Source organism: Macaca thibetana, chromosome 12 (genome assembly GCF_024542745.1).
Source record: "Macaca thibetana thibetana isolate TM-01 chromosome 12, ASM2454274v1, whole genome shotgun sequence".
Lineage (NCBI taxonomy): Eukaryota > Metazoa > Chordata > Mammalia > Primates > Cercopithecidae > Macaca > Macaca thibetana.
In genome coordinates this window covers 22,676,200-22,703,306 of record NC_065589.1, presented here as the reverse complement: position 1 = coordinate 22,703,306, position 27,107 = coordinate 22,676,200, and the positions used below count along the sequence as shown (strand labels likewise).

Genomic DNA, 27,107 nt, shown 5'->3' with positions numbered 1-27,107 from the left:
CCAGTGCAAAATGGATGAAGATGGGGAAATATCTAGGGATTAAATTGATGGACCATAGGTAGATGTATGTTTAACTGCATAAGAAACTGTCAAATACCTTTTGAAAATGGCTGTGCCATGTTATGCTCCTACCAGCAGTGGATGAACATTCCAGATGCTACACTTTCTCACCTACTTTTGGTGGTGTTAGTGTTTATAATTTCAGTTATTTGCGTGGACGTGAAATAATATGTCATTGTGATTTTTAACGTGCATTTTCCTATTGATTAATGGAGTTGAACATGATTTCATGTGCTAATTGACCAGTTTTATAGTTTTCTTTTTAGAATGCTTAAGTTTTGGGTTGTATCTCTTTTATTATATAGTGGTAGGAATTCATTATTCTGCATACAAATTTTTTTTTTTGTCAGATATATGTGTTGAGCATATTTTCTCCCAGTCTGTGGCTTGCCCATTTATTTTCTTAAAAGTATCTTTTAATGATCAGAAGGTTTTAATTTGGGTGCAATCCAATATATCAATTTGTCCTTTATGGTTAGTAGTTTCTTCCTCTTGCAGTGTATAGAGCTTCACCTCCTATGTTAAATTTATTCCTAAGTATTTCATTTTCTTTTTGATGCTATTGTAAATGGGATTGTTTTCTTAATTTCTTTTTCAGATCATTTGTTAGTGTTAGTATATAGATACACAAATAATTTTTGTATGTTGATTTTTGTACCCTGAAATTTTATTAAATTTGTTTATTCTAAGAGATTTTTGGTGGAGTCTTTAGGGATTTCTAGACATGAGGTTATATCATCTGCAAATAGACAATTTTACTTCTTCCTTTCGAACTTACATGCCTTTTATTTCTTTTTCTTGCTTAATCGTTTTTGCTAGGACATTTCTATACTGAGTGAAAGAGGTGAGTATGGGCATCTTTGTCTTATTCCTGATCTTATAGAAAAAAATTTCAGCATTTTACCATTGAGTATGATGTTAGCTGTGGGCTTTTCATATATGACCTTCATTGTATTAAGGCACTTTTTAAAAAATTTAGTTCTTATTTAATGTCTTTCAATACAGTTTGTGATTTTCTCCAAAGGGTATGCACTTTTTAGATTAGTTTTAGGTGGTTTATATTTTTGTGATTGCCATTTTAAATGTTATCTTCATTATTTTCTAGTTATATATTAATTTTTCATCATATGCTACCTGTATTATACTTTAAGTACTGGGGTACATGTGTAGAACGTGCAGTTTTGTTACATAGGTATACATGGAGGCACATTCTTTTTATAATTAGTTTGTTGAGAGTTTTTATTATGAAAGAACTTTGACTTTTCAAATTCTTTGTCCACATTGATTGAGAAATCATATGATTTCTATTCTTCATTCTGCTAACATGAAGTATTACATTTATTGTTTCGTGTACATTGAACCATTCTTCTGTCCTAGGGATAAATCCCACTTCATCATTGCGTGTGATCCTTTTGATGTGCTGTTGAATTTGGTTTGCAGTATTTTGAAAGGATATTTGCATATATCTTTATCATGGATAGTGGCCCTATAATTTTCTTTTCTTGTAATGTGGCTGCCTGGCTTTGGTATGCGGGTAATACTACACTCATAAAATGAATATGGACACATTTACTCCTCTTTAATTTTTGGGCAGAATTTGAGAAACATTGGCATGACTTCTTCTTTAAGTGTTTGATAGAATTCACCAGTGAAACCATCAGCTCCTGCACTTTTCTTTGTTGAGAGGTTTTTCAATACTGATTCAATCCCCTTCCTTGTTATTGGTCTGTTCAGATTTTCTACTTTCTCGAGATTCAATCTTGGTAGATTGCATGTTTCCAGAAACTTATCTGTTTCTTCTAGGTTATGTAGTTTGCTGGTAAATAATTGTTCATAGTTGTTTCTTATGATCTTTTGTATTTCTGTGGTATTAATTATGTTTCCTCCTTTTTATTTGAATCTTCTCACTTCAGTTATTCTAGCTAAATGTCAATTTTGTTAATCTTTTCAAAATAGCAACTCTTAGTTTCATTGATGTTTTCTGTTGTTTTTCAAATCACTATTTATTTCTGCTCTGATTTTTATTATGTCCTTCTTACTGCTAACTTTGGGCTGAGGTTTGTTCTTTTTCTGGTTCCTTTAGGTTTGTAGTCAGGTTGTTTATCTGAGATCTCTTTGTTCTTAATGTAGGCATTCATCCCTTTACATTTCCATCTTAGAGTAGCCTTTGCTGCATTTCATAAATCTCAATATGTTTTGTTTACATTTTGTTTGTCTCAAGATATATATATATTTTAAATTTCCCTTTTGATCTCTGAGTTACTGGTTGTTCAGGAGTTTGTTGTTTAATTTCCGTGTATTTGTGAAATCCCCAATTTTTCTCATTTTTTCCCCCTGGTTTTATATCATTGTGTTGGAAAATGCACTTGATATAATTTTCATCTTAAATTTGTTAAGGCTTGTGGCCTAACATAGGATCAATCCTAGAGAATATTCCAAGAGCATTTGAAAAGAATGTTACCTCCCTATTTGTGTATTCTTATACCAATATCATACTGTCTTAATTACTATGGCTTTATAGTAAGTCTTGAAAACAAGTTGTGTAAAAAAAAACTCTTCTGGGATTTTGATTGGGATCGCATTAAAGCGATAGATCAATGTTAGAGAACTGGTGTCTTAGCAATATTGAGTTTTCCAATGCATGAATATAGTATCTTTCTCCATTTAAGTCATCTTTAATTTTTCTCTGCAATGTTTATGGTTTCCAGTGTAATGGTCTTACATATCCTTTGTTAAACTTATGCTGAAGTATTTTATGTTTTTGGTGATAATATGTTATTTAAAAAATTTTAATTTTTCAAATACTTGTTGCAAGTATGTAGAAACACAGTTGAGTTTTTTTTAACATTGACTTTATATAGAGCAACCCTGTTAAATTCACTTATTAGTTCTAGTAGGTTTTAATTTTGGTAGATTCCTTAGAATTTTCTACATAGACAATCATATTTTCTGCAAATAAAGGTCGTTCTACCTATTTCTTTCTAATATTTATGCCTTATATTTTCTGTTTTTATTGCTTGGGTTAAGACCTCCAGGTATTAAATGTTTGATAGAATTGATGAAAGCAGACATATTTGTTTCCATCTTAGGAAGAAAGTATTTACTCTTCTACCATTACATATGATGCTAGCTATAGGTTTGTGTTTATATTTTCTAGATGCTCTTTATTAGACTACATGGTTTTTCTTTTACTCAAAGTTTACTGAGCAGTTTTTTAAAAAATATAAAATTATGAGTGTCATATCTGTCAAATCTGTATTTATTTAGGTAATCGATATTTTTCTTTATTCTGACTTGTTACTTATTGGCTGGTCTATTGCTGATCAACAAGTCAGAAAACCTGTGAGATTATAACTTAGCAGCAGTGCTGAGGGATTTCTGGTAAGTTTTTCTCTGTGGAAAGTAACTGAACATGGGAACTATGTGCTTCTGCGCACAGAGCACTTGCCAGAGTGCAATGTCATTAGAAATGGCTTAGCTAAGGGGTAACATTGATAATCTACCAGTATATATTCCCTTCAGAAAAGATTTTGTGTGCTTCCGGGCTAGTCAATTCCAATATTCTGGCAAGTCAACAGTCATAGACCGTTAAAGTCCTGTCAGTGTCTGCCAATCAGAAATGGAGAGAACCTAAGGAACAGAGTATGAAGAAATGTCAGGGAGAAACACAGTGAGATGTGGCCACTGCAGTCCCTCCATGCAGGTCCCTGAACTGGCTGCTTTGGTATTACTGCACCCTTTGTTAGAATATCTATTCCTTGGCTCTACCTCAGATCTTCTGCATAAGATTCTTGGTCAAGGTGAGCTCTGGGAATCAGCATTTTGTATCAGTACCCTTGATGATTCTGATACAGTCATGATTAGAAACCAGTGGGGTAGAAGGAACACTGGATCGGACATTGAATGACACAGAATGATCCTACTTCATTCACCAGTTCAGTTCCTCCATCTGGTTCTCAGTGTCCCCATCCGTATAATGAGGGAATTGTACCAGTTGGCAGCTGAAGCCCTCCTGGGTTTGAGATTTTTGGTCTTATCATCTGCACTAAGATTCTCTGGCTTGGCAAATGGAAGATGGGTTGGCATGCGTGGTACCAGCCAAGTTACACCTGCATCACCACACATCATTTCTGACAGTCACGTCAAGGCAAGAGAACTGAAAACAGAAATTGCAGCTCCAGTATGGGAGTAATCTCTGAAGGACCTGACAGAACAGCCGTTGGCTAGAAGTTGTGGAGTAGCAGCTGGTTGGGTCTATGAGCTTCTTGCAGCTGTTTGTGATATGTCACATGAATTTTCGTTTTTATGTGTTAATGTACTCTGAGATATTTTACAGTGCGTTTGACATTTTACAGTATAGTAAAGTGTGTACATGCCTAATTAAAACAGATGTGCATTTGATAAAATAATTACTGGATATCCTGAAGAAAAATGGCTAATTACATATACAGCATAAACACCTAAACATATGCTATAAATATATACTTGAAGTACTGGAAAGTTGGTATAATTGGCTGCATTCTCTGTTCGTGCCCAGACTTAGAGTCATTCCTTTGGATTTTCCTGGCCTTGGAATTCACCAGCGTTAGAATTTTCTGCCCCAAATTTGACCCCCATCTCATCCTTTTTTCTCTCCTGGAATTGGGATGAAGAAACATCCTCCCCTGAAATGAGGCACAGTTAATACAACCAAAATATAAAAAGACAACAGTTAACTTGAGTTACTATGTGCCAGGCATAGTGCTAGACACTTACATTATCTCATCTAATCTTCACACTAGCCTGGTGAGGTAGCTGCTATTTGTCTTTTACAGATGGGGAAACTAGAGGCTCAGGGAGGTTGCTAACTTGCCTAAGATCTCTAAACTGGGAAATGGAAGATACAAGATTCAAACCAAGGTTTCACTGCAGAGCCTACTCTCTTTAATCACGACCCTATATTGCTTCTCTGAGAACATCTCTCTGCCCAACCACTGTGCTCTCAGTTGGGAAATATTGCTGGTGTGGGAAATTCATCTCAAATGTCTCTGGTACCACTTTGTACATTTCAGAATATCCCAGCCCAGGAGTTCTGTGATTGTGCCACTGCACTCCAGGCTGAGTGGCAGAGTGAAGCCCTGTCTCTAGAAAAAAGAAAAGAAAAAAAGAGAAAAAGAATATCCCAGACCAGACTTCTTCAACAGAAGGTCTTCATGCCTTTTGTTTTCGAACGAGTGGAAAGTCCTCACTAAATGTCCACACACCCTGAGGGTTGTGGGACATGCTCCCCGGCTCTGGAATGCTGCCGGCTGGGTCAACGTGTTCATGTTAGGTGTTCAGAGGCAGAGTTGGACGCCTGTGACTGCTGGAGGTGGTAGCGTCAAAAGTGTTTGGGTTGTGAGAAATGTAGAAAATATTGAGAAGCCCTTTCAAAACGAAATAAGGATATGTTTTCTTAAGATTGGTCAAGTGGACTTGGCCTTTTTGTAAATCCTCCAGTTTGCTTGGAGTGTGGAGAAGACTGAAACAGTTATCAGATCCTACTCATGGGAAGCAGCTACAATCAATCTGTTTTTTGACATTTTGGAGAAAGGGGTTATCCTGGCTCTCTACGACTACATATGGTTCTACAAGGATCCTGAAAATAATGTAGGTAGTGATGATTCAGGAAATTCCTAGGGTCACAGCAGGAATACTGAATGTCAGAGTATAAAATGGATGGTTAAAGGCATGGGCTTTTCCATCTACCTGCTGTGTGACCTCTGGCCAGTGTCTTAAATAGGCTTCAGTTTCATCTGTAACATGAGAATAGAGTACCTTCCTTATAGGATTGTCGTGAGGTTTAAATGAAATAATCTCTGAAGTGAGGCACTCAGCACAGTGCGTGGCAGCAGTAAGCACTGTAAAGGGAAGAGGGTGCATTGGATCAATTTATTGATCACCAGATTATAATCCTGGGTAAGCCATACCTACCCTCTCTTGATCATAGTACTTTGATCTGTTAAAACAAAATGAATGGATTAGAGGACCTTTCAGGTCACTCTGGCTCTGAGAATTGATGACTCCAGGTTACACATTCTCTAACCTCCTTTGGCCTTCTCATTTCATTTCTCAGCTTATGGAAACCATGCATCCTTAGAGCACAAGTGGAGGCAAAGCCTCATGTATGGTGCAACAGTAAATGCTGTGAAGATCGGTAAAGGACCAGTTTTATTGGAAATACCATGTTCCAAGCTGGGTTTCTTCCTCTCCTTTAAATTCCTTCTACTTGAGAGTCCACTTGGCAGGCATGAGAGTGAAAGTGGGAGACTCCAGAGACTCCCTTGGGCTCCTGTGGTGAGCAAATCCTAGCCAAGGCCTGAGGTCTGTGAGCCTTCAGGGTTTGGAAGGCTTTGCAGGTTCAATCAAGTGGCCCACTAGCAAGCGTTTATTGCAGCAGCCTCATGGAAGAACCATTCCGAAGTGGCATGGTTGCAGCCCTGCTCTAGTCGGGGGAGGAGGCAAAGAGGAAGACAGATATTGGCACAGGTGGCTTGAGAATTCTAGGGCACCGGCCCACTCTTGTTGTGCCCCAGCCTGTAACCCTTCTTGGGCTCTGCATCTGCAGCTCACTAGGGCAGCCTGAGCTGAGTTTCTCCCCTCATCCCATACCCACAGGTAAACTTCTTGTTAAAGGGAATAACCATGTTTGGACATATATATGATATTGGGAAAGCATTACTAATTCATGGTTTAAATAATTACCATGTGTAGCGAATTTTTTAAAAAGCAAAATCAGTGCTTCTTATTAAGATGGTGCTTTGAGCTGTAAGAATGCTATTTTCAGATTCCCTCATGCCTCTGCTGCACATTGCATTGTGAATTTGGCTTCAAGCAGACCAAGTCTTTTAGTCACAAGAGGGCACAACTACAGAAATGGGTTAGACCGTGTTTTTCTTCTTCCTGTGACTGCAGAGATGAAGGGAATGAAGGTGAGCTCATGAGTGGTTATGGGGCTGGTGTTTTGGAGTATACTGGGGGTGGCAGCAGGGGCAACTATTTGGGATTTAAAAGGTCCTGGGGCTGGATACGGAGATGGATTGTGGATAAGGACTACTATGAGAAAATAGAAAAGGAGGCAAGCTGTAATTGTGTTTATCAATCCTTTTGAATTTTGAAACTTCAATTTCCACAAAAGAACTGATTGATAGATGTCAAGAAAAATGTCTTTGGGGACTTATTCCTTGTTGGAGTAATTAACACATAAGTGAATGAAACATACTGTTCTCATCTGATGCCAGGTCTGTTTCTTTAGCCAAATCTTAGGCATTTAAACTTATGTTTAATTTAAACTTACATTTATTTAAAATGATATGTGTCACATTGGAAAATATTCTTGTTAAAGAAATAAATCAATCATTTAACATTTATAAAAATGGAATAGTCCCTTTATCCTAAAGGTGGAAACTGAAATCTAGTTTGATACAGATGTAGTTACCATCACCCATGGTTTATGAAAGAGAATAGATTCATCTAGAGTCCCTGAAAGAAAGATTTATTCATTTCATCCTGGCCATACTTTTGCACCCACAGAGTCAAAGTGTGGGCTGGCCAATTAAATTTGTAATCACCAAGCAGATATAAGTACAAATTAAGGTTACAGAAGGAGATGATGCAAATTAATGGATCTCAGCTGTAAATGGATTTTTGCCTCAAATCTTTTTTTTCTTCTTTTCTGATGAAAAGCAATAAGGTTATTATAAAAATTACTTCTGAAGAGACCTCTTGTTTTGGAAAAAAATACAATTTATTGAGCTTGATTCTCCAAATTAATGATTGGCGAGTAAGCTTTACGGTATATAGTTGGAGTGAAGACAGAAATTGGGAGGAGGAGACCCAGGGCCTATACTCATTTCTAGTGAAGAATTTGGAGGGATTGTAGAGAGAAGTAGTTCCCTAGAACTTTTTTCAAGATTGTTACTGATGGAGAGGATAATTGTGTAGACTGATTTTATTCTTTTCCTAAGTAAAGAGGTAACATTGTTTGATGTCCTGAATATGAGTAATTTACTGTACTTTAAGTAGATGGAAAGCTACATCTCATATGAAAAAAAAAAAAAAAACCAACCCTGACAAATGATTAGGAGTTAAACACATTTTCTACCAAAACAATGTTCTCTCTCATAAGAAAAAAAAAATCCCTGGTGGGTGTTTTGAATTCCACCTAAAAATAATAAGATGAAGAGAAAATTGAATACTACAAGAGACTAACGACATGTGTGGTACAGCTTAACATTTGGTTCTTTTGAGAGGCAAATTTAGTGTTCTGAAGGCTTCACATCTCATATGGCCATCTGATAGCTAGTGATGTGCTGTGTGGGGGTGTCTAGTTAAGACTGTTAGAGAAGGAACTGCTGCACTATTTCCAGATCTATTTGTGAGATGAGAGTTTCCCCCCCACCCTCTCTCCTAAGGAAGAAGAAATGGATAATTAATCTGGCCTTAACTATCCAACTTTAGGTTTGAAATATTGTTCTAAAGTATGGATCCCTTTTAGGTGTGCATCTTTTCCTAGGTGTGGTTTATCTCAAGACAGTCATTCTAGACTCTGCCCAGCTGTGGGTCTACAAGTGGCTATGTTCTGGAAGAAAATGTTGGACCCTTCTGATGCGGTTCTTAATAGTATATAAAAAAACCTAGCAATTGGAATTAATCTGTCAAGCACATGAAGAGGTATTTCACAACTTTAGTCATTAGGGGAATTCAAATTAAAACTGTACAATGAGATACAACTATGAGCCATCAGTACTGATGAGGATGTGGAACAACCAGAATGCTTATATACTTCTGGTGGGAATGCAGTTTCTTATAAATTCAAACATATACTTACTGCATGACTTAGCAATTCCACTCCAAAGAATTTACCCAAGAAAACATAAAACATATGAGCATAAAAAGACTTATATTTGCCTGTCCATGGCCATTTTATTCTTACTACTCAAAACTGAAAGCAATCCAGATACCCATCAACTTTGGTATATCCGTACAATACTACCCAGGAATGAGAATGGGTCAAGCATGGTGGCTCATGCCCGTAATCCCAGCACCTTGGGAAGATGAGGCAAGAGGATCACTTGAGCCCAGGAGTTTGAGACCAGCCTGGGCTATATCACTAGATCCCATCTTTACAAAACAGAAAGAAAAAAACCTGGGTGCCGTGACTGGCGTCTATAGTCCCAGCCACTTGAGGGGCTGAGGTGGGAGGATTGCTTGAGCCTAGGAGGCTGAGGCTTCAGTGAGCTGTGATTGTGCCACTACACTCCAGTCTGGGTAACAGAGCAAGACCCTGTCTCAAAAAACGTTAAAAAAATGAATTATTGATACAACAGTGTGGATAAATATCAAATGCATTATGATAAGTGAAAGAAGCCAGACAGTGTATGATTCAACTTATATAAAATTCTAGAAAACATAAAACAATAGTGATAGACAGTGGATTCCTGGGGTTAGGGAGTAGGGAGATGGCATTGGTGACAAAAGAGCAGGAAAACACTTTTTGGGGTGATGGCTTGATTATAGTGGTAGTTACATGATTGTAAACTTTGTTAAAATTTATCCAATTGTACTCTTAAAATTGGTGAATTTTATGTAAAATTGTAGCTCAATAAATCTAGTTTAACAATATAGCCACTTGTAGACATAGCTACTTATAAATCCTGAGCTTGGCGATTTCTTATAAAATCAAACATGTACTTACCACATGACTTGGCAATTCCACTTCTAAGAATTTACTCAAAAAAACATAAAACATATGACCATACAAAGATTTGTACTTGCCTATCCACAGCCATATTAACCAGTCAACATGTATTTGTAGAGAGGCTAAATGTGCCACCTTTGCTAGGTGCAATGGGATAAATGTTGGCTCCCTTTCTAAAAAGAAAGAGGTTATGGTCTGATTGAGGGGGAAAAAGATTTTCCCTCATGTTTCATTACAGAACAAGACCATCTATTAAAACATAACTTCACATATTCATAAATTCATTTATCCAAAATGTATATTGAGACATGATTAAAGCCTAGCACTAAACAGGACATAAGTGATTGCTGAAGATATATCTGTTGCTCAGAAAACTACAAAATTGAAAAATCTGTATGTTTCATGAAAATAATTCAAGGGTTTACAAAGTAGATCCTCCTTGAATTCACTGGCTGTTAGGTTCAAATCACTGGACTGTTTGTGATAATGAGAAAACACTAGCACTGACTGAACTCTTGATTTCAGTTTCATTCTTGAGCCAGAGAAATGGAATTCTCCCCTGATTACAATTCTCCATCTAGCCTTCAAAGACTGTGGGCCCTCCCTGAGGGACAGCTTTTCTGGTTAGTGAGAGGATGAGTTAGAGGTATTTTCACTCTGTGTATATTCTTAGAACTTTATGGTTGGTTTTCAGTGTGGTTATATAATCCCCATGCAAATGCCATCTGCCATATTTGGCACTTATAAAATATTTGAGATGTTTATTCATTTTGCTTGAAAAACAGATTTTGAGAAGTCAGATCTCCCCCTTTCTGAGAACACAACTGTGTAGAGGGTGTGTACAAGTTCTTTCATGCATGACTATGATTACTGTTTTTATTCATGGCTTAGCCTATCAACTTGGTGTAAAATTTTTGTTTAAGTTTGTGTTTGCCATTTGGAACTAGAAATTATAAGATCAACTTTAAGATTCGCCTGCTTTTTCTTTTCTCATTAGTGTGAATTTTTACTGTTCTTTTAAAAGGCAGTTGTACTCTTAGAATAATAAAATGAAGGCTAATTTCTAGATTTGGATGACTAAAATCTAAAAGAAAAAAAAAAAAAGAAAAAGGGAAAAGACCAAAATTGGTCATTGTTTGGGTAAAAAGGAGACTAGTTTTCTCTAATATAGCTGATCTCTGATTCATTAGCACTTAACTTAGAATTGATCTTTACATATAAGTCATTGACCCAGTCATTCAAAGAGTTGCTGCTGGCCCCTACCCACATCCTAATTTCTTCCTTCTATTCCTGGATTCCTGGGAAGAAAAGAAACAGTAAACTATGAGGTTGGTGCAAAAGTAGTTGTGGTTTTTGCCATTAAAAGTCATGACAAAAACCTCAATTACCTTTGCACCAACCAAAGAACACATCTTGGGTATTTGGACCTGTGGGTTCAGAAGTAGAAGAAGAAATAAACAATGGTAACATCTGAGGGAATGGGATCCAGGAGAGCTTCCAGGCCAGGCCCATCTCCCTGTGTGATGGATTCCTTAAATAAAATCAATGATTTCTTCTATATTCTCCAGAGAATTTTATTTCACTTTCTCTCCTACTGATTGCAATTTTATCAATCAGTAGGAGATAAATAAAATTAATAGAATTTTATAGATTTTATTAATCAGGATAATTAAAATTCTAATGACTCACAAGGGTTCTACTTAAAACCTTTAAGTAACATTGAGGGAGTTGAGAAGTTGTTAGCTGAGCAGATATTGGAGTAAAATATTACAGTTAGCTTTTTTTTGACCTATTCCTACATTTGGCCAATGGAAGTTTTTTAAAAATTTCAATATTTTAACATGAAAATTTTCAAATATACAGAAAAACCCAGAGAATTATGCAGTGAACAGCCATATATATGTTATATTTGTGTATGAGTTTCCTGCTGCTCCTATACAAATTACCATGAATTTAGTGGCTTAAAAGAACACAAATGTATTATCTTACAATTCTGATGGTCAAAGGTCTAAAATGAGGCTTATGAAAAATCGAGGTACTAGCAGGATGTGTTACTTCTGGAAGTTCTAAGGGGGATCTATTCCTTGCCTTTTCCAGCTTTTAGAAGATGTGCATATTACTTGGCTTGTGGTCCCATCATTCTATGCTTCTGCAGTCATACCAGTTGTTCTGCCTCTGGCCTTCTGTCAGGATCCTCCCTCTTTAAGGACCCTGGGATTACATTTGGCCCATTCTGATACTCTAGGATAATCTTTGCGTTTTAAGATTCTTAATCCCGTTGGTAAAATACCTCTTGTTGTGTAAGGTAACATATTCACAGGTTTTAGGGATTAGGGTGTGCACACATTTGGGGATCATTATTCAGCTTACTATAAGCTACCTCCTATATTTCAACATTGGCATTTTTCTTTGTTACGTAACTATTTCTTCATTCCTGTGTTTGGCTGTGTCCCCACTCAAATCTCATCTTGAATTCCCACATGTTGTGGGAGGAACCTGGGGGGAGGTAATTGAATCATGGGGGCGGGTCTTTCCCATGATGTTCTCGTGATAGTGAATAAGTCTCAAGAGATCTGATGGTTTTAAAAAAATGGGAGTCTCCTTGCACAAGCTCTCTCTTTGCCTGCTGCCATCCACGTTAGATGTGACTTGTTCTCCCTTGCCTTCGGCCATGATTGTGAGGCCTTCCCAGCCATATGGAACTGTAAGTCCAATAAACTTCCTTTTGTAAATTGCTCAGTCTCTGTTATGTCTTTATCAGCAGTATGCAAATGGACTAATACACCATCCATTAATTCATTTTTTGGATGCATTTCAAAATAAATTGAAGACACCAGAACACTTCTCCCTAAATATCTTAACACATATATCATTAACTAGAGTTTGATATTTGTTAATTGTTCAATTTTACTTTTTAAATTTTAGAGACAGGGTCTTGCACTGTCACCTAGGCTGGAGTGTAGTGGTGCCAGCATAGCTCACTGTACAGACTCCTGGGCTCAAGTGATTCTTCTGCCTCAGCCTTCCAAGTAGCTGGGACTACAGATGTGTGTCACCACGCCCAGCTGACTTTTAAACTTTTATAGACATGGGCTCTTACTATGTTGCCCAGGCTGGTCTCAAACTCCTGGTCTCACGCACTCCTCCTGCCCCATCCTCCCAAAGTGCTGGACTTACAGGCATGAGCCACTACACCTGACCCCATTATTTTTTGATGTAAATTTACATATCATGAATTGCACAAATCTTAGTCATGCCCTTCAATGAGTTTTGACAAATGCATACACCTGTGTAATACAAACTCTTATTAAGATATGGAACATTACTCTCTCCCTAGAAAGTTCCCTTATTTTTTCTCAAGCAAATCTTGTCCTATTCCAAGTTTAGTATTTTTTCACTACAGTTAGATTTAATCTCTTCTAGAACGTTGTTACTAAGTTTAATGTTGTTGAAATTCATCCCTGTTGTTGCACATATCAGCAGTTCTTTCCTTTTGTTATTTAGTATTTTATGTGTCCACTGTATTAATATAGTACAGGATGCTTAGCTATTGTCCTGTTAATGCACACCAATTTTTGACTCATGAATAAAGCTGCTGTGAACATTTTCTCAGAATTCTTTCTGTAGACTTAAGCCTTTTTTTTTTTTTTTTTTTTTTCCACTAGGAATGAATACTTCTTGACAGTTTTTTAAAAACTGGCTGTTCTAGAGATTATGATATATAACCTCAATTCCCTAATTTTTTATAGTGTATTCATATAGAGTTAAAATTATACTATTTTATAAAAAATATAAGAACTATTAGATTCTTTGTCCCTTTGACCCTCACCCTCCATCTTTTATTCAGTAGCTGTCATATGTATTACATCTATGGGTCATAAACCACACAATAAATAGGACATTAAATTTGTGCTTTCAATGCTCATATATCTTCTAAATAAATAAATATTAATTTTTAACCCATATTTTACCACTTCGATACTATTCTTTCCTAAAGATTCAATTTTCAACTGGTCATTTCCTTCCAGTCTGAATAATTTTCTTTAACATTTCTTGTAGTGCAGGTATGATGGTGATAGGTTCTCCAAGTTTTCATGTATCTGAAAATGTTTTTATTTTTTCTTTATTCTTGAAGGATATTTTTCTTACACATGATTTCAAGTTGACAGATTTTTCTTCCTGCACCATAAAGATGTTGCTTCACTGTGTTTTGGCGTTCATTCTTTTCTCTGATCAGAAGTCAACGGTCATTTATATTATTATTCTCCTGTATATAATGTGTTGTTTTTCTCTGGCTGCACTCAAGATTTTTTCTTTGTTTAATTTTAGCAGTTTGATTTTAATGTGCCTAGCTGCATTTTTCTATTTATTTATTCTTATTTGGTTTACTAGGCTTCCTTTTTCCCTTCCGCTTTTCCCCTTCCCCCTTCCCCCTTCCCCCTTCCCTTCCCTTCCCTTTTTTTGACGGAGTCTCACTCTGTCGCCCAGGGTGGAATGCAGTGGCACGATTGATCTCAGCTCACTGCAAATCTCCACCTCCTGGGTTCAAGTAATTCCTCTGCCTCAGCCTCCCGAGTAGATGGGACTACAGGCATGTGCCACTACCCCCGGCTAATTTTTTGTATTTTTAGTAGAGATGGGGTTTCACTGTGTTAGCGAGGATGGTCTTGATCTCTTGATCTCGTGACCCGCCCACCTCAGCCTCCCCAAGTGCTGGAATTACAGGCGTGAGCCACGGCACCCGGCCCTTACTAGGCTCCTTGAATCTGCAAATTTAATTTCCTTCCCCCAATTTGGGAAATTGTTAGTCATTATTGTTTCAAATATATATATATATATATATATATATATATATATATAATATTTTGAGATGGAGTCTCACTCTGTTGTCCAGGCTGGCATACAGTGGCGTGATTTGGCTCACTAGAACCTCCACCTCCTGGGTTCATATCAGCCTCCTGAGTAGTTGAGATTGCAGGCACCCACCACCATGCCCAGCTAATTTTTGTATTTTTAGTAGAGATGGGATTTTGCAATGTTGGCCAGGCTGGTCTTGAACCCCTGACCTCAGGTGATCTACCTGCTTCGGCCTCCCAAAGTGCTGGGATTACAGGTGTGAGTCACTGCGCCCTGATTTGTTTCAGATATTTTTTCTACCCCATTTTCTCTCTACTTTCCTTCTAGAATTCCACTTTTATGTATGTTAGATCTTTTGATATTGTCCTTTTTGTTTTTGAGACAAGTTCTTGCTCTTTTGTCCAGGCTAGAGTGTAGTGGCATGATTGCAGCTCACTGCAGAATTGACCTCTTGGGCTCAAGCAATCCTCCCACCTTAGCCTTCTGAGTAGCCGGGGCTATAGGAATGTACCACCATGCCTGGGTAATTTTTGTATTTTTTTATTTTTGTAGAGACTTGGTTTTGCCATGCTGCTCAGGCTGGTCTTGAACTCCTAGGCTCAAGCAATCTGTCTGCCTTAGCCTCCCAAAGTGCTGGGATTGCAGGCGTGAGCCAATGCACCCAGCTGATGATCTCCTTTTTTTAAAAAAAATTTTTCCCTGTTTTCAAGATTCAATAATTTGTATTGATTTTTCTTTTCAAGTTCATGGGTGCTCTATTTTGTTATCTTGTTTTCTGTTAAACTTATCTAGTCAATTTTTTATTTCAGATATTCTTTTTTTTAGTACTAGAATTTCAATCATTTAATAGTTTCTATTTCTCTAATGAAATTATCTATTTGTTTCTTCATTATGGGCCAGTTTTTCTTTTTATTCTTAAGTTATAGAAACTGCTTTAAAATTCTTACCTGCTAATTCTAACATTAGGGCCATTGTGGGGTTAGTCGCTGTTGATTGCCTTTTCGTTTGAGTATAGGTCACATTTTCCTGTATCATGACACAATTAGTAATTTTGGATTGTGTTCTGTATATATGTTGTTGAGGCCCTGAATTCTGTTATGTTCCTCTGAAGAGTATTGATTTTTTTTTTTTTTGCTTGTTTCAGCAGCATTAGCTGGTCTCAGACTCAAACTCTTTTTCCTTTGAGGTAGGCAGGAGATGAAATATCTGTTCAGATCTTTTAGCCCCGGCTAGGCTTCTTGGGGTCTGCCCTGTACTATGCACAGTTCAGGGATGAGCCAGAGATTTGGGCTTAGTTTATGTGAAAAATCTAGCACTCTCCTTGGTCACCCCCTGTCCAGGATTTCCCCTCTGGCTTTCCAGCTGCATTGGTCACACCAATGTCTGTCTACTCATTCTTTAAGCTAAAAGACTGCTGATTTTCAATCCCACTTTTAGCTGCCTGGCCTAGTGTCGACTGAGTCCAGAGACAAAGAACTATAAAAGCACTCAGCATTCTCCTAAGTAAGACTCCCTCTGCCCGCCTCCATTTTCTCACTGCTTTGGTGAGTTTCTAGGGCCTTAGGGTTAATTTTTGTATTTTTAAAAGGGTTTATAGTTGTCTTCTATGAGAGGGTTAGTCTGGTGGGAACGAATCCTCTATTCCCAGTGGAACTCTGATTTAAGCAGATAAAGATGAGTTTTAAGCACTGGATGGAGAGAGTATAGGCCTGAGTGTTAATTTGATGAAGTACTGGGAATGTAGTTCAAAAAGTGAGATTGAGAAATGTCAAACCTAAATGTTTATTTTATTACTTCAGAATTTTGTTTCAGGCCAACATATTTCACTCCCTCTACCTTCTACTTTTTCTCTATGTCTCTTTTTCACTTCCTCCTCTTCTCCCAGTATCATGTCACCTACCTCATTTTAGGGCCCAGACCTTAGCAAAGCTAGTGTCTGGGCTACTCTCCAAGAATGTTAAGGACTAAATAAGCATTTCTAGGCTACTTAGGGAATGTAACCACCACCTGTGAATTTGGGTTCTGAACATTTAGAAGCCAGCCTCTGAATAAAGCCTGCCCATACTTCAACGTGTAACTTCTTCTAAGTTTCAGTCCAGTGCCAGGTGTTTGTTCTGTGTTCCATCCCCGTCTTTTACCAGTGGTTACCGAGAGGTTATCTCTGTTAGGTCCCTAGGATATAACTGCCGCGCTTGGTTGCGAACTGGTAAAATACTCTACTTTTCAGTTTTTTTTAAAAAGGAACACTCTGTTGTGAAGTTCTATGCCTCTGTTTATCTCTCTGCCTATGGTACAACCAAGGAGACGATTGCAGCTGAGTTAGGTTTTTCTCATGTTACTAACAGTGGAGTACAGAACAGTTGGGTTAGGGATGGTCGATGCTGTTGTTTTAGCCAACCGAGTCACCCCAGCCTTTCCGCAGACAGTCAGCCCATCTGCCACAATGACAGAAAACTGATGATAGAAAGGCCACTTAAGTAGGATGCAGAGACGTGGTCTTAAATTCTATTAGACATTCATCTAGAAAGAAATGACTCAAAGAAATGACTCAAATTTTGCAACTGGAAAATTGAGAGAGGGAGGGAGCTTAAAATTTCTTTATCATTATTATGTTAGAGGGCAGGCTTTGAAAGCTTATGATTTCTACTCAGAACACTTAGTTTCTTAAATCTTCTCTTACTTACTCATACACTCTTTGGGATATGCATTGAAAACAGATTTAGTATACTGGAAAAAAATCAGCTCTGAAAAAACACCTAACTCACAAAACAGCTACATTAAGAGTTTAGTGTTCACAGCACTAAAGGGTTATTTGTTTTTATAAAATGGTTCTCTGAAGTGTTCCCTAAAAATACCAAATTCCCTTGGTGCCTTTAAAGTGAGAATCACATTACAAAAATCCTATTTAACAGAACATTCTGGGAACATACAAGGTGTGATTGTAAAAGATTATGGCTGATTTGAAGAAAAATTCCAGGACTTAGACATTCAAAGGAGTGGTGTTCCCTTCAAAGTAATCACCGTGTGAGCCTTTACACTTACCTCATCGAAAATGAGGATGACAGTGTCTCCTTCACTGTGTTGCCCTAGAGGCTTACATGAGATAACTAAGAAAATGCATGGGTGCAGTAAATGTTCAAGAAAAGGGTAGATTTTGTCTTCAATTCCAAGGAAACTACAATTACTCATTCATCACTAGAACTCCAATGTGAAAACTATTCTGTGTGTTCCAATGAAGGTTTATCTCTGGTCTGTGGGATGAATTTGGAGTCAACCATGGAGAGTAAGGTGACGGGCTAATGGACTGTGTGGGGTGTGTGTGTGTGTGTGTGTTGTGAGTGTGTGCATGCCGCAATTTGTTTTCTAATTTTTATGAGCTCTTAAATTACTGATCTCAAAGGGTGTGTGTGTGTGTGTGTGTGTGTGTGTGTCTTGTAGACAAAGTAACAAATGTAAGAAACCATGTTTGTTCATTTCTGCTTGCCAGCATAATTTCCCAAACCCCCTGACTCTGTGACAACCTGCCGCTCTCTGGAAAGATGCTTTGAAGACAAAATGGAGTAAGGCACGTGCTTCCCATGTCTCTTGCCTGAGTCACTACTTAGCTTTGCCTTTTCCTACACAGAAGATAATGTCCAATGGGGTTGGTGACTATGCTTCTGTAATCTATGACCAGATATACTCTCACACCGAAGACTTGATATGATCCTTACTTCGATGTAACTTCTGAACAAGTTGGAGATGAATTTGCACATTCAGAACCTCCACCACCTGTATGTAAGCAATGGGCTGAAACACTGCCTTGGTGGTCTGGCAGGACTGCTCTGTGGCTGGAGGCCTTGGTTTATAGTCTTATCATCCTCCATAAGACTTTTGAATGAAACTAACTTTAATTCTTTAAAAGCTTGACATTTTGTTCCTTTAGCCAACAGTGTATATGTAAGTATAAATATGTATATAACACATATAACATAATTTTATGTATTATTGATGTATTTAATTTGGCAGGGTGGTGGGGTAGAGGTGAAACAAGTGCTGTGTGTCTGCAGCACGGGATATCAACTCAAATGCCCACAGCAGTGGATCTCAATCTTTGCCATAGATTCAATGGCCCAGTAAACTTCTTAAAATCCTGATCTTCTGCCACACCCTATGCCAATTAATACAGAACCAGTAGGAGGAGACGTCAGTCATTTTTAAAGCTTGCCAGGTAATACCAATGTGCAACCAAATCCCAGAGCAGGAACCCGGGCGGTCCTCAGTTCCAGATGCCTCTTAGAATCACCTGGAGAGCTCTCAAAACTTACTGGTGCTTGGGCCCCGCCCATCGGAGATTCTGATTCGCTTATCTGGGGTGGAGCCTGGGGTATGGTTTGGAAAGTTCTCCAGCTGATTGTGGTGTGTACCTGTGAACCCCCAAAATTTGAGCCAGGTCTCAGTTAATTTAGAAAGTTTATTTTGCCAAGGTTGAGGATGTGCATCCGTGACACAGCCTCAGGAGGTCCTGACGACATGTGCCCGAGGTGGTCAGAGCACAGCTTGGTTTTATATATTTGAGGGATATATGAGACATCAATCAACATATATAAAATGAACATTGATTCAGTCCAGAAAGGCAGGACAACTCGAAGCAAAAGCAGGAGAATTCAAAGTAACTTGAAGCAACTCAAAGTAGGAAGGGGGTTTCCAGGTCACAGGTAGATGAGAGATAAACGGTTGCATTTTTTTGAGTTTCTGATTAGCCTTTCCAAAGGAGGCAATCAGATATGCATTTATTTCAGTGGAGGGATGACTTTGAATAGAATGGGAAGCAGTTTTGCCCTCTGCAGTTCCAAGCTTGAATTTTCCCTTTACCTAAGTGATTTTGGGTGCCCAAGATATTTTCCTTTCACATAGCCAAGTCTGGGAACTGATGGCTTCAGATGCCCAGCTGATAAGGGAGAGGGATGAAGAGGGCATAGAGGGTGGCCACACAAAATGGGAGAGCATCTTTTCTAAGGGGGCAGCTGCTGTGCAGATTTCTGTGGGGATGCGGGCCCACTGTCACCAGCCCTTGTATTTTTCAAATGACACTGAAAGTCTGGGTATTTACATAGAAACATCTAATTTTTAAATTGTGATAAAATATACATAACCTACAATTTACCATTTAACCCGTCTTTAAGGGTACCTTAAGTATATTCACATTGCTGTGTAACCATCACTACCATCCATCTCCAGAATTTTTTCATCTCCCCGAACAAAAAACCCAAACTGTTAAACAGTAACTCCCGACTCCTGGTAACCAACGTTCTATTTTCTGTCTTTACGAATTTGACTGCTCTATGTCCCTCGTGTAGGTGGAATCATACAGTATCTGCCCTTTTGTGACTGGCTTGTCTTACTTTGCATCATGTTTACAAGATTCATTCATGTCGTAGCATGTATCAGAATTTCCTTCCCCCCTTTTTTTTTTTTTTTGAGACAGAGTCTCGCTCTGTCGCCCAGGCTGGAGTGCAGCGGCGCGATCTCGGCTCACTGCAAGCTCCACCTCCCGGGTTCACCCCATTCTCCTGCCTCAGCCTCCCGAGTAGCTGGGACTACAGGCGCCCGCCACCACGCCCGGCTAATTTTTTTTTTGTATTTTAGTAGAGACGGGGTTTCACCGTGTTAGCCAGGATGGTCTCGATCTCCTGACCTCGTGATCCGCCCTTCTTGGCCTCCTATAGTGCTGGGATTACAGGTGTGAGCCACCGCGCCCGGCCTGAATTTCCTTCGTTTTTAAAACTGAATAGTATTTCACTGATGAATGTACGCGCTCATTTTGTTTATCTGTTTTTCTGTTGATGAACACATGGGTTGCTTCCACCTTTTGGCTATTGTAAGTGATGCTGCTATGGAAATGGGTGTACAAATATCTGCTTGACTGACCTGCTTTCAATTCTTTTGGGTACATACCTAGAAGTAGAATTGCTGGAGCACATGGTAATTCTATGTTTAGGAACCACCATATTGCGCTTTCTAATTTTTAAATGTTTGCAATTAATTCCAGTTGAAGCAGCAATAACAACAACAACAAACATAGCCATTCTGCTAGACTGGCCTTGTGATCTCAAGACTGGCATTTTCCAGAACAGTCCGTAAGTCCACAGGTTCCTTCTCTCTGGGTCTCAGTTTCCTCATCTATAAAATGAAGAGACTGGACTCTATCTTTCCTGCTTCTGTTTTGTTCCAGCAGTCCATGGTGTTGGAGTCAGTATTCTAAATTGATTGCAGTTCTTATTCTTGCTTGTGGAGCTTGAGTCTCAAGACCAGCATTCAGTATCCTGGGGCTCAAATCTCCAAAGCCCACATGATCCTGGCTGTCTGGATAAGACAGAAGGAATCAGACCAGACACATTGTTTGGGTCCAATCTGACAGAACTAAAATCTAAATCAGCCAAGATATAACCTGCTTGTACTAGCCACAGAGCAGTCAGCATGCCCTTTTAAGGAAAGAATAATCTATTTTCCAGTCCCAACAAACTTCAACCACATTTGAACAGAAAAGATCACATTTCCAAGATGTAGGTAAGACTGCTGAGGTTGTAATATGATTCTTTGTACGTTTGTGACAATCTCTTAGCGGGAGCTCTTTGTTGGCTTTTTAGAGGAAGATGTAGGTCCAGACTTTTGAAAGTTTGTTTGCTTATTTTTATGAGCCCCTTAAATTACTAACCTCTCAGGACTAAAGCACATAGCAAACAGCTGCTCCCAGAATCCTGTGGGTCCTCCTAACTCTCAGGCAGATTTTACCTCTTCGTATTTTTGTACCGAAAGGACTTTAGTTTGTGTTTTATTACTATTTAAACAGGTATAACAGCTTCTTCAAACACTTTTTTCTCTCCTTTCTTATTTTTAATTTGACTCTGATTTTTTTCATAACATACTCACTGAAAGGAAACCGATGTGTTTCACACCTTTGGAAAAAATTCATCAACTATATATTGAGTCATGTCAGGGTGAGATGGAGCACGGACCCCTCTTAGGGGCCTGCTGCTTCCTCCCCAGGCATGAAAATAAAGAAGTACCTAGAGTTCTTTTAAGGGAAATTCCAGGCATCTAGCTAGCCCTGAGAAGTTAGTGAGTGACTTGATAAGAAAGAAAGTCATAATAGCTTAAAACAATAGCCAAAGCAGTTAGAGTCAGGAGATGTTTGGTCCCCTGTAGAAACTAAAGATCACATCTTAGTTAGTCCTTGGGTGGTTTTTCAGAAACCCAGACCCCCACCTAATGAATCCACTGGCACACAGACCTCAGATAAGGGAGAACTGAGGGCTGAGTTCTGAGCACCATTCTGTGTCCTAAATTTCGTCCAAAGGGGCCTGGAGGAAGTCACATCCATGGGCCAGATCGAACATTCTTTTCTGTTGAGCCCAAGTGTCTAGAGAAAGCTTCCCTTCCTTAGTGAATGAGAAAAACCTTTGAAACTACCTATGACCTGTAAGCCCCTGCTTCAAGAAATCACACCCTTTTAGGACAAACCCATGTATAACTTCATGTATTGATTTGTAATTTTGCCTGTAACTTCTGCTTTCCTGAAATTTACCACTGAGTTTAAAAACCCTTGCTTACAAGCCAGGCTTGTCCAACCCACAGCCTGTGGGCCATATGTGGCCCAGGACGGCTTTGAATGTGGACCAACACAAATTTGTAAACTTTCCTAAAACATGATGAGATATTTTTGTTATTTATTTATTTATTTAACTCATCACCTATCATTAGGGTTAGTGTATTTTATGTGTGGCTCAAGACAATTCTTCCAGTGTGGCCCAGGGAAACCAAAAGATTGGGAACCTCTGTTATAAGCCATTGTGGAGGTTGGGTCTTAAGCATGAACTGCCCGATTCTCTTACATTGTGCCCCATAAACAAACACCCCCCTTTCTCTTTCCTTTGCTGCAAAATCTCAGATGTAAATGTTTGGCCTTCATGCGCTAGGTGAGCAGGCCTCAGTGTGGTTTGGTAACAAAGGTTTTATGCCATTTGTGATTCATTTCAACAAATGTTTTTGGTCTCTGTTCATTAGGGAGGAGATGATGCTGAAGTGAGAAAGCATGGGATGTGGGCACAGGCCAGTCTGGCCCACTCACCAGCTCTGCCATTTACTTGGTCTGTGACTTTGAACAAATGCCTCCTTTGGTTGGGCATTTGTAAAATAGGGACTATCTATCATCTAGGGTTGTAACAAAGATTAATAATGTATGCATAGTACTGGGGGAGGGATGTGGCACCTAAGTACTCAATAAGTGGAAGCCATTATTAATAATCTCTGACTCCTTTCAGATAGGGACAAGATACCAGGAAATTCTGGGCAGAAAAGGGCAAGTCCCTGGCAAGGGCCGCATCCTCAAGCTGAAAAGCCTGATACTGCAGCCCAAAGTGAGAACTTACATCCTTGTTTTCCCGCTAACATGTTGCCTTTTCCAAAACTACCTATGGCCCACCCTGCCCTCCATCCTGTGCCCATAAAAACCCCGGGTTCAGCCAGCAGAGAGGAGAAGCAGCTGGATGTTGGAGACTGTTGGAGACTGTCAGAGACTATGGTTGGATGTCAGATAGAAGCGGCTTGACTTCAGAGGGACAACTTGACGTTGTAGCTTCGGAGATTATCTTTCCCACTCTGTCCCCTTTTCAGCTCACCTTCCAGCTGAGAGCCACCTTCATCGGCAATAAAATCCCCTGCATTCCCCATCTCCGATTCATTTGTGTGACCTCATTCCTCCTGGACACTGGATAAGAACTCAGGTGCCACAAGTGTGGGTGCAAAAGGCTGTCACACTGACCCTCCACTGAGCTGTTAACACTTAAGCTGTTTGCAGATGGCAAAGCTAAAAGGGCACTGTAACACTCCTTCTGGGGCCTCAGGGGTCACGGGCACCCCACTAGACGCTGCTGTGGGGCCCACACTGAGTTTTACTTCTGCTGGCACCCAAAAACGCTTGCCCTGGCTCCTGCACCTGCTTACCTGTGCTTCCCCTCCCCCATGAGGGTGGAACACAGTGGGACTGAGCAAGTAGAGTCCGCCCCTGCTGGCACCAAAGTGGTGGCTAGTTCTAGTGCCTCTGCACTCCAGTTCCCACTTGTGAAGGGGTCAGGGAAATATCCTACTTCATTTCTGGGCATTAAGAAAGAAACACAAAGGGCTGAGAGTTGGGAGACTTGGATTGATTCTGTTCCTAATTAGCTGTGATCTTGGGCAAGGGACAAACTTGCTGGGGGTCAAGGTCTGCATCGTTTGTTTAACAAGCACATGTTAGTTGCCTACTAGTAGGCCAATCTTGCCATAGGAGTTGAGAATAGGAAGATGAATGGATGTGGCCAGCTCTAAGGCGCTCACCAGTTAGTTGAAGAAGACAGATACTCCAAGGTGGTGGATAGGCGTTAGAAAGGCTGGATGAAACTTTAGTTAGACATCAGGGACTCAGCAGTACAAAGGTGCATTAACATTTGCCTTGAGTTACAACAATTTTAGGTAGAGGCAATTATGGGGCTCTGCTGAGCTTTAGAGGTCTTGGTTACCATGATCTAATTGGAATTACCTTCTGTGTACAGGGAGAACTTTACTGAACCCTGGAGTGAGGCAGAGACCCCCTCCCTGGGCATCAAGGTGGAAAATTAGGTTTTGTATAAACCATTATATATAAACTTTTTGTTGACTGGCTCTGACAAGAAAGCCATAGTAAGCCCTCAGTGCTTTGTTATTTGCTTTGCAGCAACTTTGCCACCAAGAGTGACCGGCAGGGTGTCTGTGTTTTACTTCAATTCCTAGTTGAAAGAAAATCATTCTTTGTTAATCGTTGTATTGTAATTGTGAAACACCATGTTTGAGGAAGAGTTTTAAGGCAGAAATAGCCTTGAGGTCTAGCTCCCTTGTTTTTTAATTTGGAATGAAGGAAATGCTCTCATCTGAATTCCCCTCTAGCCTGCGGGCATTGGCATTCTAAGCAGACTGCACACAAAAAACAGACCATATTTTAAAAGAGTCTTTCTCTCACTCCATTTGCCTCTGTTCCATTCAGGAGAATGGCAAAAAATGGGAATCTTTATTTTTAAAAAATGCCTTAAAAAATAACATCAAAACGTCAGTCTTTGCCATTTTCCAGTGCCTGGGGAATTGGCACATGTCTTCAATGCTAAAAGAATGTACTTTTCATGTTGCTTTGCATTGCAAATAAGCTTCATTCTTGGAAGACCTGACAGAGCAGGGGTGGCACCTTCACCATTTGGTTTCCTGATGCCCAGAGAGTGATATGGGGATTCATGAAGTCCAGCATGGCTGGTGGGTAAGATACTGGCTGCCAGAAAGTGGTAGCTCTGGCTCCTTGGTCAATTCTGAGACTCTTCTAGACCTCTGTGCTCATCACACATGCAGGAAGTAAGGATCCAGGATCAGCATGGGGGCTGGCACCACCCCTTCTAAATGTAGGCATAGAAACTACAAGGCAGGCAAGTTTCCGAGAAAGAGAGGCTATGAAACTTACTTTGAAATCATTCATAGTGATTGAAATACAAAAAAAGCACATTGGTTTCTTGGATCATTTTCAAGTTATTTAGTTCCCAGATGCCACTCCTCCATGGATCCTCTTCTGAATTCCCATTGTCTGTTCCTCCTCACCCTTGGTCTTGAACTTTCCCCTTCCAAGCCCTAGAACCCTTGTGAAACGGCCTTTGCAAAAATTTAAACAGTGAGAAAATTATCACAGTATAAGAGATCTAATATAACCGACCCCCATCTTACTTTTAACCTCCAAACTGCTCTTAATCATTCCTGGGCTTAGGCCAAGCTAACTTTGGGAGCTATTTAGTTTATAATTTGAATGATAATAGCCCTTCCCCAAAACTAAACCACTTTCGTAAAGCTAATGAAAGACCACCAGGTTAGGAGAATGAGGAGTCTTACTGGCCATTATTCCAAAGGTCACAAGATTTGTAACATCCCCAGTTACTTCTGAAGATAACATGACATTGTAGAACCTAAGATTGGCCTTTCGAGATGTCTTCTCAGGTTTTGTATTTCTGGTGACCAGTGGCTCCAACCCAGAAGTGCCAACCAGTCCTTTTGTTCCCCACCCAGAAGTCAATTCCCTGGTCTACCAAACTATCCTTGAAAAACACTAGCTTCTGAATTTTCAGGGAGATTGATTTGAGTAATAACTCTGTCTCCCAAGTGGCATGGCTGGCTTTGTGTCAGTTAAACTTTTTCTTTATTGCAATGTCATGGTCTCAGTGAATTGTTTTTGTCTGTGAGATGGGCAGAAGGAACCCATAGGTGGTTACACTTGTGCTTCCTTTGAGGGCCTGACCTCCAGCTTGGGAGGAGAAGCTGGGCCCTAGGGTTCCTGTGGGGAACTGAGCTAGGCCCTCCGGTTGGGTTAGTGAATGTGTTAGCCAGCCTGTGGTCCTCTGCTGCCTTTGTATACGTCTCCACACATCTTGCTTTCCCATTACTTCCTTTAACATTTTCCCGTTAGTGTCCTAGCAACTGTCATGTCTACATATTAACCTGAGAAAAATGTTGAAAAGGCACCGCTCTTACAGCCTGTGCTCCAGCTCCCCTGCTTCCTCCCAGCCCTTCCTCTGCTTCCTCTGCCTTATGGTACAGTCATTAGTCGCTCCTCCAGTTTCCCACTGGGCTGGCTTAGCTGCCTCTCTGCATGCCCCATTCCCATCTTTCTGTGTGCTGTGGTCCTCTCTCTGTCTTCCACTAGACGATAAGCCTCTTGAGCAAAGGGGCTGTCCCTTTCCACTGTGTAGTCCTGGCACCTTCAGCACAGTTAGGATGCACCTAGTAGGCATTCGGCAAACGCTTGCTGCCTTAGGTTGCACATATGGTTCACATTTTCTAGGAATGTCTGTCTGTTCTGATTATCTGCCAACCGAGTATACTCTTGGGTAGAAAAAGGGAAATGGACTAAAAGATGTGGTTCAAGGAGTAGTCAACAGTCTGCTCATAATTACTAGTGGGAATGGAATAAGCATAAACTTTCTTGCATAACTAATCAATATCTTAATACATCTCCATTAGCAAGGGTGTATTTTATGTTATTGATATTAAATATCTACCTATCGTGTCAAAAAGGTTTCAGGGTAATTGTTATTGATGGTTAAAATCTTGTCAGCTGCTGACCGTAGATTTTTTTTTTTTTAATGGATGATGATTGGCTGAGATTTATTTTTCCTGTATTGCTATAAGCCAGATTCTCCATTAAGCTATAAAATATTATGATACACTTGAAGCAATGTAATGTGATCCAAACACACAGTTATAACTCATTTCATTATTAGTCACATGTGCCAAGACATTAGCATAGCAGTTAACTAGTACTGGGATAAGAGTGGTGCTCAGGAATATTTTTTAACAATCCAATTGCATTAGTGCCAGCTATAGTTTAACGATCCAATGGTTATAATCACATGCTTAATGATAATTGGGCAGTAGAATGCTGACATGA

At 39.5% G+C, this 27,107-nt stretch overlaps 1 protein-coding gene across 1 annotated transcript in view; it reads right to left on the bottom strand.

The window, feature by feature from the left end:
* Nucleotides 1–25,385, bottom strand: part of CHPF (chondroitin polymerizing factor) — a 424,210-nt gene extending 398,825 nt beyond the window's left edge. The window contains exon 1 of the mRNA XM_050752387.1: nt 25,379–25,385. The gene's annotated coding sequence lies outside the window, so the exon portion shown is untranslated. The remainder of the gene's footprint in view (nt 1–25,378) is intronic.
* Between the last annotated feature and the right edge of the window lie 1,722 nt (nt 25,386–27,107).